This window comes from Lipophrys pholis, assembly GCF_963383615.2.
Source record: "Lipophrys pholis genome assembly, chromosome: 12".
NCBI classification, from domain to species: Eukaryota; Metazoa; Chordata; class Actinopteri; order Blenniiformes; family Blenniidae; genus Lipophrys; species Lipophrys pholis.
The window spans coordinates 24,440,439-24,453,418 of NC_137641.1; positions in this window are offsets into that span (position 1 = coordinate 24,440,439).

The window sequence follows — 12,980 nt, forward strand, 5'->3', positions numbered from 1 at the left end:
CGGGAGGAAATCCCAGGCTCAGTGGGTGGTGGCTGCTTGATTTTCGGAAGATCAGAGACAGAGACAGAAAGAACGGGCTGACTACATTAGAGAGTTAATATGTATATGGCACTAAAACGATGGACGCAGTCTAAATGTTCTTAACATAGTCTGTCACATTCGCCCTTTCACTCACAAGCAAATAGCAACGGCAGCCCTGCAATGTGCTTGATCTCCATTGGGAAAAACTTGGGGTTCAATGTCCTGACCAAGAACATTTGGACACATGGGCAGAATCAGATGGGGGATCAAACCGCCAACCTTTGGATTGGAAGATGACTCTACCAACTGAGTCACGGCCTCCTCTTCACGCTATGATAGATTAGATCAATTTACCAGATTTATCAGCTTTACAGACCATGTTACATAAGGCCTGTAGGATTTCTGGTTCACTGAGGTTTTTCTTTCTGTTCCCCAGACTGTCACAGTATAGCTTGCCACTAAAGATCACACGGGAGAGATGTAAACTTTATTCAACACTTGGAAAACATCCATGGCATGAGAACAGCTAATGGCATCACACCAGGGATACTCATTACCAGTCCATTCACTCCCAGCTTCAGTTTGGGGTGACTGGATTAGAAAAGGAGCTTTTGTTCTTGTCTCATTCCAACGCTCCAGCCGCATCGCCGTCGTCTGAGATTCAAGCACAATAAAACGTCAAACGCCCTCCTTTGCGAATGTTAATATGACATTCTCCTTACTCGCTTGTCTGTATTCGCTGTAAGTGAGATGTGATTTTTTTTATCACTCTCCCCGGTAATTAATTCTAAATAAACAGTAATCTCCTCTTAATCCACAGTGTCCGATTGCAGAGGGAGAAAGATGGCCTGTTTGATTTAAAGCAACCAGTTTGGAATACCTGTATGTCTGTTTCAGCTTCTACCTTTTGCACCAACCCATCAGCGGGGTTCTAGGATTACATTAGTCCTCACGTGCAGAGTTCAAATATAAAATAGCATGCATCTGCAGATGACTACTGACTTGAAACTTAGCAGACAGACACACGTGTGTGTACATAGGATGATTGCTCATTGTGCATTCAACATAAAAGCAGAGAGAAATAAAAACCATCCACTGGACACTGTGTGCATGTACACATTGCCACGTGGCAGCCAGATGAAGAGGCAATGAAAACATGATTTATCTTTACATGTACAAGTATTTTAGTGGATTCTTATGTCTTAGTCGCCGCAGAAAGTAGAACAACTCCAATAATCTGAATACCTTTGCAGAATGCTTCTTGCTGTTGTTTTGTTTATTTATTGTTTTCCCACCTTTTTTGTTGAAATACAAATTTTATATGGAAGGAGATAAAGCCGCTTGCTCATCTTTCTTGGTTGCACAACAGATCTTCCATTATCACAATCGGAATGATTATGAAAAAAACAATTACAAAGTGGTAGTGGTTGTTAGTGCACGAGCCAGGCAGTGAGAAAACTCCGGGTTTGGATCTGGATCGGACTTGGGAACTTGTGAGCTGCTTGACGTTAATTGGTGACTCTAAATTAGCTGTTTCTCTCTGTTTGTCCAGTGATGGACAAGTGTACTAAGGCAAACCTCCACAGTCCAAACAAAATTCCGAAAAGTTCAATATATTAGTTTTTACTGCACAGAGGTGGCAGGATCTCGAGATCTAAATGTGTTTATGGAATTATCTCACTCATTTGCACTTTTTGTTGAGTAAACATTCCATTGTGAGAAAGAGAAGAAAGCTTCACTATATGGATTATAATTGGTTCTTCAGTGTGTGTAGCTGCAGCAGTAAACCGGCAGAAATCCACACAAGTAAAGTCCCTAATAACACGCTGAGTTGTCCGACATAATTCCAAGCGAGGAAGACGACACAGCTGGTTTTGTTGTGAGCTTGTACCTTTTAAATCCAACCCGGATGTCGTCTCTTTCACACCCTTTACAGTGGCTCCTTCTATCGACTGTGCCAACATTTCTGAGTCTGCTCACTGCTTCTGCCACAGACGTTATCATCTTCACTGATAACCTCATGATGATATGAATAGCTCATCTTACAATGTACACAGAAACTTCCTGCCACGATACGCATCTAACAGGTTTCTCACAAACAGAGTTGGTGAATCTCAGTGTGACTCCATATTGTTTAAAAACAGGATTTTAACTTGTGCCTATTCTCAACATGAAGAAACGATTCACTGAAACAAACGAGGCTCTACGTCTTGTTGAAGGTCATCACAGTCAAGACGGATTTGCTAATGGTATAACCATACAAAATTCAAGGTCAAAACTGACCGGTCTTTTAAAAGTCTCATTCAGATTGATGATATTTTACAGGAGAATCCATTAATATCAGCACTTCCATGGGAATAAAGTGAGATTTGGGTGAATAATTGCTGTTTCAGACGCCAGTGAGACCAGGCTTCCACTCCACATTCACAACTGTTTATGACAAGAGGTGTGAAAAAATGCTTTCATGATCTTTTTACCCTCACTATGTTCTCGTCATTGGTTGAAGGGATATCAGCCTCTCTGAACAAGGGACAGTGTACAGTGGACGCTCGGAGGCTGTTTATAATAAGAGGTGTAGAGAGGATGAGGAACAGATTTCTCCTGCTCTTCAGGATTCTTCACTTCAAATGGAAAGTAACTGACAATGAGAGAAGCCATTGCTCCGGCTTATCAGCGATAAAATATTGCCCGCAAGCTGCTCGACAAAACAAAGCCTTGCAAAGATACACCAGCGATACGACTCTGATGAGAGGTCACACTCGAATACGTGCCTAAATTCCTCAGGAAGCCCTCTGCAATGTGTCAAACTTAATCATCAGCCTCCCCTTGAAGTCTTAAACCCCAAACACCTGTGGCATTACTTTTGGCTGCAGTCCTGAGGACATATCGCAGCTCCAAACTTACAGTCCAGCGGCTGTTTGTGTCTTTATTCTCCAACTGCGAGGTGTGAGGATTAGCACAGTGGCAATCGACATGCAGTAGCTCTCTGGGGATTTATTGTGCTTAATCAAAGCTGCTGTGGTACTACAGTGTGTGTGCGATGAGTGTTTGAAGTGTGTAAAACACTCTTGCAATGGAGAACAGTGCTCGCAGGACAAACAGCTCCAGATGGTGTGGTGGGAGACGGTGCATGCGTGGACCCGTGGGGGCGGGGGGGGTCTGACAGGCAGGAATGCCGGCCTGGGATGGGAAGGTCACGACTCCAGCACCTGCTATCTACTGTGCTCTGTTAAGCCTCGGTGCTCTTTTTCCCACAGCTGAGTCACAGACTGAACGTCCACAGACGAGATCAAAGCTGTGAGGGGCGCTGGATGCAGAGGAGAGGACAACCAACCACCCCATCACTGGGAGGATGTGTGTGGTTTTTTTTTTTTTTTCTTCTTTCACACCTTCAAAGATGTAGAGAGAAATTCTTCAGTTGTGATTCCCTCCAACCGTCTGGAGCTCTGCACTTCCCTTGTCAGCTGTGAACCGAACATACTACACTGCATATGGATGCTATACCTTGACATTTCAACAGGACAGCTCTCTGAGTGCTCTGTCACATCAGAGAGTGTCACTTTGAAATGTATTTATATGTTTGTGCCAAGTAGGAAGTGCTGTCAGCCCCATGGCACGTGCTGCCACGTGCAGGCTGTGCTGCAAACTCTGACATTTGTCTTTAATTCCACCTGAGAGAATAGGAAGACAAACAGGAAGGCAAATTTAATAATGGATCAAAAAGGAGACAACAAAACAAATATATCCGAATTATTTGTTTGGACTTTTTGGTGCTTTATTTTTGTTTCTCATTATGGATTTTTTTACCCAACAGAAAAGTGCATAATGGTAAACAAAAGAAAAAGAAAGATTCTGCAAACTTTTTCGGTCAGCACACAGGAAGAGAGTGGGGAATAACTAGAAAGACAAGAAAATGATTCTCTGCTTTAAAAAAAAATTATACGAGATGCAAGTCAACTAACAGCACAAGTTCATTTAGCACACATGAGATTTGGTTTATGAAGATTTGGTATAAAGTTTAATTCGATGCTCATGCAAACAGATTTTGTTCAAATTAACTCATGTATGGAAGCTTAAAACATGCAGCGTTGTCACTTTCTGGGACCAAGATTTGAAAGACACTACTGACTCTGAACAATCTCTGTCGAAAGGAAACAATTTATCAAGAAATTAATTAAACATTTCAGTCAGTATGTCAGATGATTATTCCAAGATTGATTTAGATCTGAAGGTTGCGTACAAGACTTGTGATGTGGAAACTTATTGGAAGCTACAATTGACAGATGACTAGTCTGTTGCTTCTAAAATCACTGTGCCTTTAACTTCTGTTTAAAGATTAAACTATAACAAACTGCACACCATGATTTTATGCTACAAAATTCATTCCATGAAGTTAAATATGCTGGCACTTTCCTGCATGGAGACAGTTTTCTTTTTTGTTTGTTGTGTCAGCATTGAGCTATCTGCACTCTTTATTTGGGAAATTATATGCTGAAATGTTAAAAATTATGCCACCATCTACAAGTTGTAACTCGGTCTTAGTTGTAAATGCTTATCTCACTTTTGGCTGAGTAGGACGCTAAGATGATTTTCTATTGGTCTGATTATGAGGAAACTTTTGTAGCATCCAGATAGATCATGGAAAGAACAGTAATGTGAAGAGGTCAGTGTTTTCAGACGTTTTTAGAGCACATCTGTAATAATGATATCCAAGAGATTCACTCAGACGGAGAGGCTGTGCAATGTAGCACATTGAAGTTTTTCAGACACTTTTTGACTGATACATGCAAATAAAACATTCTAAGACACCAAAACAGGTGGACAAAGATTGAAAATCTAAAAACACACTTCCAAGATAAAACACCAAAGTGCATGAAAGCGTGACTAACAAGGTGGGAGGACAACATGCATCAGAAAAACAAAGGTACCGAACACAACAAAAAGAAGCAAAAGTGTTAGTTTAATGGTGAAGGTGTTTTAACAAACCTCATTAACAGCTGCACTTGCCACAAATGATCCTATTAAACACCAATACAATGAAAACTGCATCATATAATGTTCGATCTGATTAGGGCGCACCTATTTAAATTAAATTATGATCCCATCAGAAGAGCTGCTGCAACATTGTTCATGATCCGAGCGGTCCAAGCTCGTGCAAGCAGCACATCGGATTGTTCACCTCTGGCGGAGCTTTGCAAGCACGTCTGCAAGATAATGTTGTATAGAAGTAATATTTTGAGAAATCACGGAGTGAAGAAGGACAACTTGTCTTTGGTGTTGTTTCAGAGGAACACCAAAAGAAACATGGCAGGCTTGATATCTGAAGCTAACAAATCCATCTTCAATACTGGCGAGCTCCTGAGTACTGCTTCAAGTGTTTATGCCACAAACGACCAATGTCACCAATGCAAAGCATGATGGGATTAACACACTGATCGGATCAGATAATATTCTTTGTGTGTATAAGCCCATCTGTCTTTGTTGATACAAACAGAAAGTGCATGATCAGAATTGGTTTAAAACAAACCTTTAAACGGCGCTCTACATAACGAGTTGGAGAGATTGGCGTCACCTTAAAAGGAGTGACTTTTGAGTTTTGGATGTACTGGGGCACTCCTGAACATGTTCGACCAAACGTTGCACTAAAATGAACTTCGAGTACCTCAGGAGGAATTTAGGTTCTCCCCCATTGTAATGTCACATCTGCCTACATCCATTTCTCTTCCAGTACACTGCAGGAATACCCCATCCTTTCCAGTTCCAGCCTAGTTAAGGTGAAGGTTTCCAGGTTTCTTCAATATTTTCAGGCTTTGTGACTCTGCAGATAGGTCACCTTTAAGGGATACTGCCTGGATGCCATACTGTCCTCTGTCAGCTGGAAAGGCAGCAGGTAAGTGGATTAATGTGTATAAGGAATCAATAGCCAATCACTTAGGCCAGTGGAGTAAAGCCAAGAGCTTCTGCTTGGTTGTGGATGAGGGCTGAATAATTTTGTGAGTGTGTGTGTGTGTGTGTGTGTGTGTGTGTGTGTGTGTGTGTGTGTGTGTGTGTGTGTGTGTGTGTGTGTGTGTGTGTGTGTGTCATCATTTGGGTAAATGGAGCATTTGAACAGCATACTCATTGTGCAGCCTACTTAAGGACATTTTCTCTCAAGAACATTATGAAATCCATCAGGACTGAATTATGCTGTGTTTTAGCCTCCTCTGCTCCGACCGCCCACAACTAATAAATGACAGCAAGCTAATGAGGACAAATGATAATGGCACTGTAGTCGCAGTACAGAAAGCCACCAGCTCACGGTTATTGCTCTGTTAAGTTACATTGTAATGCTGCTTCTGTCTCCGTTTCATAGCTCACATGCCCTTCACTCCTGACAAGGAAAAGGTGAATCTTTGTAGAATACATGGACATGCGGAGGACATCGAGTTCGTAGGCTGGGCAGCCGCTGTAATGTGAACCCTCAAGACGTGTTCCTTTAGTGGCTTGTAACTGCCGTTATGATCTGAGGTAACAAACTGTCTTATGGAGGAATAAGTCATCCTATTTTTATAGTGTCTGCTATTTTTCCCAAGTGCAATCTCACTGCTCACTCATTAAGTGGCCGTGAAAATGAAAAGATCTGCTTGCAGGCAATCGGACTAATTGAAAAGTGATGGCTCAATCAGCATCACTCGGGACAGAACAAAAGTCCATAAAAGTAGTAGAGTGTAAGTCAGTATGAGAACTTTATGAACACACAGATTAAAGACATTTTTTGTCTATATTGTTCATTTTCTCCTTCTAGGGAAGACAGTGGTGTAGTGACTACAGGTTACAGTTCTCTCTGTCATCTGGTTGTCAGTCTGGCAGACGAGCTCCCTCATTAAACCAGATGCACAGATCATCGCATTTACACGATTGTCATTCATCATCAACATCTAACGTTTCACCTTATATCTCCTGACCTCCTACTGTTTTCCCTCAAGATTAATTCACTTTCTAACAGTCGCATACTTCAGCAAGACCACGCCTTATTCATTCATACAAATGCAGACATGATGTATTTCCTACATAAACACACACACACCTATTTCAAAGTTTCCATTATTTCACTTGTTTGGATATTCAGCAGTGGCCCGGAGGTTAAAGGATCAGATTTGGGATTGGAAGGGTGCAGGTTCAAATCCCACTCCTGACAGGTCACCACTTTGGCTCTCTGAGCAAGACCTTTGACCTCAACTGCTCTCTGGGCACTGCTCTACGGCAGCCCTCTGCTCCCAGCATCTATAGTAAAGGTTAACTATGGATAGGATGGATTAAAAAGCAGGGAAGTAATTTCCCAAAGGGGATTTTTTTTTTTGTCCTTATTTCAATGAAGTATGGGCTTTCTTAATTTCAGTAAACAATTCAGCAAAATTCTGCTTTATTTGAAAAGGAAAACATCATGAACAAAATTAGGATGGTATAGATTGAACTAACTTTAGGGTTTAATCATGGCACTAGACAAGATATACAGCAAACATGAATATGAGGGATACTTTTAAACAAATGTTTGTTTTGGGTATTCAATGACAGATCTTTAACCATTTGTTTAGAGGCTTCGTCACTTTTATGTTTTATTTTTACCTAAGACTTTGAAGGGAGCATGCCTTGAACGCTATAGCAGTAGTAGTAACAAATTGACTTCACACACATATCCTTTGCTCTCACAGGAGTGCAGTAGAGCCACATTTGCATTTTGGAAGCACTCCCTGGTTCACAAACACCTTGGCAGGTCAGCGAGTGCGCTGTGAGTTTTCCTAGTGGTTTACAGTCTGTATGTACAGCCTCTGCAGGAATGAGGACATCTGTAATCGTCTCATGTAGGTGTTGATGAGTTTGTTTACGGGATTATTTTGTTTTCTGGAGAACCTTTTGGGAAAGTATTACACACATAAAAGTGGGCACAACGTAAAGAGAAACTGTCTTGTGAAAAAATTCTGGATGGGAAAAAAAAAAAAAAAAAGGGACAATACTCATCAGGTGAATCTGTGTCAGAATGACTGACAGCAGCAGTGTGACCTGGTGATCCAGCTCGTCTCCTAAAATACACCAAAAATAGAAGATGGACTTGTCCCCTTGGGGTGGAGGTTCCTCTGAGGGCCATTGTCTTGAGTAGGATCTTGTCTGAACTAGAAACATTTTTTTTTTCCAGACAGGCTTCAAAGTGGTGTCTGTGGGCTCTTGTTCAACAAGTTAATGAGTCAAATTAAGAGGCACTGACCTCACCAGCAGAGTTGTAAATAACACATCGGAACAAGTTACCATAACAGTACAAGTACAAACTAATTGCTAAGATGGAATTAGTTAAATAAGAGAGTTAAAGTCTCTGAAGTTGTATCTGCTTTAAGGCTGTTTTTGTTTTCTTCATGTCATCCATCCATCCATCCATTTTCTCCCGCTTATCCGTTTCCGGGTCGTGGGGGTGGCAGTCTGAGCACCGTCACCCAGATCACATTGCACCGATTAAGAACCGTTCCTGCGGGTGGTGAGCCCACGGGAAGGTGAGATTGTGAATCTCATGCTCAACCAAGTGGCTTCTTTATGTCATCAGTTCACAAAGTAATTTCCTTCATGATATGTTGATATCCAGAACATAGAGTATCTTCAGTTGACCCATACGGCACTTACAGCCCAGCTAATGTGTTACACTACAAATAAAGCCAATTTCAAGATGCTTTATTTGTAGCGTCTTATAGCATTTTATGTCAATAAAATGCTTGTTACATTTCATTTACAGCCACTAGTAGAGTAAATCTTCTGCCACTTTTGAAGGAAAATAAAGTAACTTTGAGTTACAGTCACTAGGTCATTAATGACTTCTCAAACCTATTTGTCTGTTGGTATTCAACCCCCTTACTTGGTAAGTTTTGCTTGATTGAAACAGGATCCAATGTTACTGCTCTGTTAGCATGACGTGATACCTGCATAGGTATGGATGCTGACATTTGAACTCTGGCGAACATCGAGACTTTATTCAGAAAGTTTGGACAATTGTTCTTGGCAAAACAAGGATCAACACAGCCTTAATAAACATCAAATGCTTGCAGCATGCAATCGCACACGGTGACACAGTAGAAACTCATTTGGATGCTCTGGACAATAAACACGGACCAAACTTCACTGCAATTTAGGAAAGCGCTCTTGATCCTCCTCAGCTTGGAGCATAGTGGTGGACTGGCTGACATGCTGACTTCCCAAGGGATTTATGGTTACTGCAGCTACAAGCATCAAACCACAATGATCATGTTCCGACACACTGAAAGGTACAAACTGAAAGCCTGTTATTAGTATGCCCACATGTATGCACTGAGTGTTTGGCAATAAACCCAGAAGACACTGTAGCCCATACCGGTTAAATAACTACATGTAGGCTTTTACCAAAGGTCAATGTTATTAGCTGATTCCTCACTATAGCTTTTAAAATTACGAAGACTTCATGGAAATCACTCATAAAGTCCAGTATGGAGGTTGGATTACAACAACACAAGGCTAAACCTCCCAGTTCGTGGCAACAATATGTCTGAGGTTGGTTTGTTTCTTTCAGATTTAACCTTGTCTTTTGTTGTAGTCTGGTACTTAATTTATTGTTCGTGCTAGTCTCCTCTGGTTGCGCTGACTTTTCTAGAGAAATAGCTTCCATTCCTGAGCGGTCCTGCGCAATCGTTGTGGTATTGGACATTTTGTGGGAAAGCTCTCTCTATTAAACCTCATGTTGGGCAGAAATTAGAGGAATGAGCATGTTACTGCCAATCTCCTGGCTGCCGTGTTGTCGTCTCGACACTGACGTGTCCTTCTCAAGGTGTGTCTGATGAGCGTTAACTGTGATCCATGAAACCCACTGGCAGCACAAAGGGACCTGTTGACTGCTTTTAACATCTTGCTTAATGTTGCTCTGATCCAACGCAATAAAGACATTTCAAGCATTGTGTATGCACAGAATAGAAACAAGAAAAGCGGTTTAATGGAGCTCAAGTTCGGAGGGTTAGAAATCAAGACTTTAATTAAAAAATAAGATTCAGCAATCCTTTGAATGTAGTTTCATAACAAACATTACTACTCTCGGCTCTTTGAGCGGTTTCTTGGTTTGAGATTGGAACCTTTTTGGTTTCCTCTATGATGGGTGAAGCTGTAAAGACGATGGGTGGATGGACAGACTACTTTAGTCTTTACTGAAAGATAGGCCCAGTCATTTGGAGGAAGATGCTCTACAATCTGAACATTAGTCCTCATTGAGACAAACAGATTAACTAAAGAAAAGAAAAAGAGAAAAGAACAACTCAAATGAGATAAACTGCCAACGTACAGACGGGTTTTCTACAGCGAAGCTTCCGATCGATTGAGGTTGTTAATTTCTCACTGGAACAGTGGACACAGGCTGAAGATAAGATTATTCACAGTGTGACATCTTTCATGTCAGCAGGACTGAGCTAGCTCATAAAAAAAACTATGTCCTCATTTTATAATCTTATTTAGTTATCAACACGTCAGTACTAAAAGCAGTGGCGTTAGTGAGACAAACACTACATCTCAGCACTTGCGGTTCCCAATTTGCTTTGAATCACATTTTCTTCCCCTGCCGATACAAACTGTAAGAACAACGTGAGCCTGTGCACTCTGTTCATGGCTCATGTGGCCACGGTTTGAGTGCAATCTTGGAAAATCCTGAACGTGCCCTTCAGCACTGAAGTGCCAACAAAAGGCTGACAACTGAGACAAACGGCCTCCCTGTCTGTCCTTGGACTTCTGTGAATGGCCAAACGTATACCAGGAAGCTCTTGCTGTGCCTGTCTAAAACGTCTCCTCTTTGATCTTGCCAACTCATCAATATCCTCCTTATGGACGCACACTGACTCACTGATCTCTCCTCTTCCTCTGCACACTCAGTTCATTACTCCCTGGGGAGTCAGCCACATTGGGCGGGGGGGGTATACAGAGGAAAAGATCAAGCATGTGTTTTTACGCGCAAGCAAACCTGACCAATGTGTACAAGTTTCTTTGGATCTTGGGCAGGATACACCCGGGACAGGCCGCCAGGACATGACAGGACAGACGTGGAGACAGACAACCACGTTGAGAGCTAGGAGACAAATTAGAGTCACCAATTAACCTCACGTACCTGTTTTTGAAGCGTGTGTGGAAACCCGAGTACCCAAAGGAAACCCACGCACAAACAGGGAGAACATGCAAACTCCACACAGAAAGGCCGGGTCAGCATTTGCACCTTGTGAGGCGGGAGCGATAACCACTGCTCCACCATGCAGTCCCAGAGTTAACATGTATATTTTTTAATCTGATGTACAAGAAATTAACTGATGAATACATATTAGGGCTTTTTTGTTTCGGGATGTTTTATATTTTGTCCTTTTCAAACTGACTTTGGAAGATACTGTACATCACATGTATCTCTGTTAAAAAAAACAACCAAAACACTTAATCTGAAAACAGCCTGAAAGCATTCTTCATGTCTGGAAGGTGCTCTTCCCCTTAATAAACCCCCAGTTTAATCTAACAAATAGAAGATCAATGAAAAGAAAGAGGTGAAAAATATCAAACCACTGCTACAGAATAAGTGTTTCTCGAATTTGCAAGGATTAGCTGTCTAAATTTAGTGCTTGCCCACAAGGGCAGAGGGAGACAGTAGTTGCAGAATAGCCTGATAATGCTATTACCATCCCATCTCATCCCCTGCAGTCACGTGACCGGGAGTGAGGAGTCGGTATTTCCTGCTCGGAGCTGGGCATGGAGACACGCAGGGGAGCAGTAAATATTCTCTAGGTGGTGCCCTTGATGAACTGCACCTCCTTCTCTCCTTTTCTCCGTGGCTTTCCTCTTTAAACATAAATTACAGATTTATATGGCACGCAGCATCCTTGTAAAAAAAACGAATTTATCTGAGCAGTTAAAGCCTTTCTGTGCATCCTAAATAGGGGGAATATCTGAAGATTAAACTTAGGCTCCTTGAAGTTTACGGACAATAATGGCACGGCCACATGTATGCTAAAGGTTTCTCACATGTTCGCGTCAGTCACGTGGAGCGCTCTTCTTTAAGTGATGGGGAACTAAATCCACAGCTGACCTTTGGAAGGTTAACTGAAGCTAAACTGATCACCTCGTGCAAAATTTGTCGATTCAGGGACTTTCCCTCCTGCTGAGTGCAGCCCGAGGACAAATGTGAGGTCGAGGGAATAAATGAAGGAATGATGGGACTAAAGTTTGTCTATGTGCGATATAATATGACATAGAATGAGGAAATAAAGTCACATGAGGAAAAGACAGTTCCTCATATTGATCACACAAGTGTAACTTAACTAAAGTTCTTTTGACCAGGATGGGTTAAACACAGAGCAGCATTTTCTACATGGGGATGAGTAAAGTATGCTTTCTTTCTTTCTATATCCCCTGTTTTGTCGCTCTTCACTTTCTTGCAATGAGATCATAACTTTCCGGCTGCTGTGGTACGGTTGGTAAAGCAGCTCATCTCCCGATCCCAGGTCGTGTTGATCCAATCCCCTCTCTCGCCCTGTTCATATATCGAACTGTCATGAACCCTCAAATTGCCGCCCATGGAGGGTAACCATGGTGGCCAATGGTCATTAGTGTGTGAGTGACAGAACATGACTACCAGCGTAAAGCTTTTTCAGACGTTATAAGTTCTTTTACCAATAATTTCTGAATATAATGGATGAATTCAGTGATTAGCCCTGCTAATGTGTCGGATTGTAAAAATATTAAAAAAAGAAGAGAAATGAGAGGGAGACTAAAAGTTCCTTTTCAAAGTAAAAATTTGTTTTATCATCAAGGAAAAAAAGTTACTTTAAGTATCCATTAACTTGAGAATATCTCTCAGTTGTTCATCACTGGCACGTTTCATCCTCTATGGGAACCCCCCCCCCACACACACACACACACACACACACACACACACACACACACACACA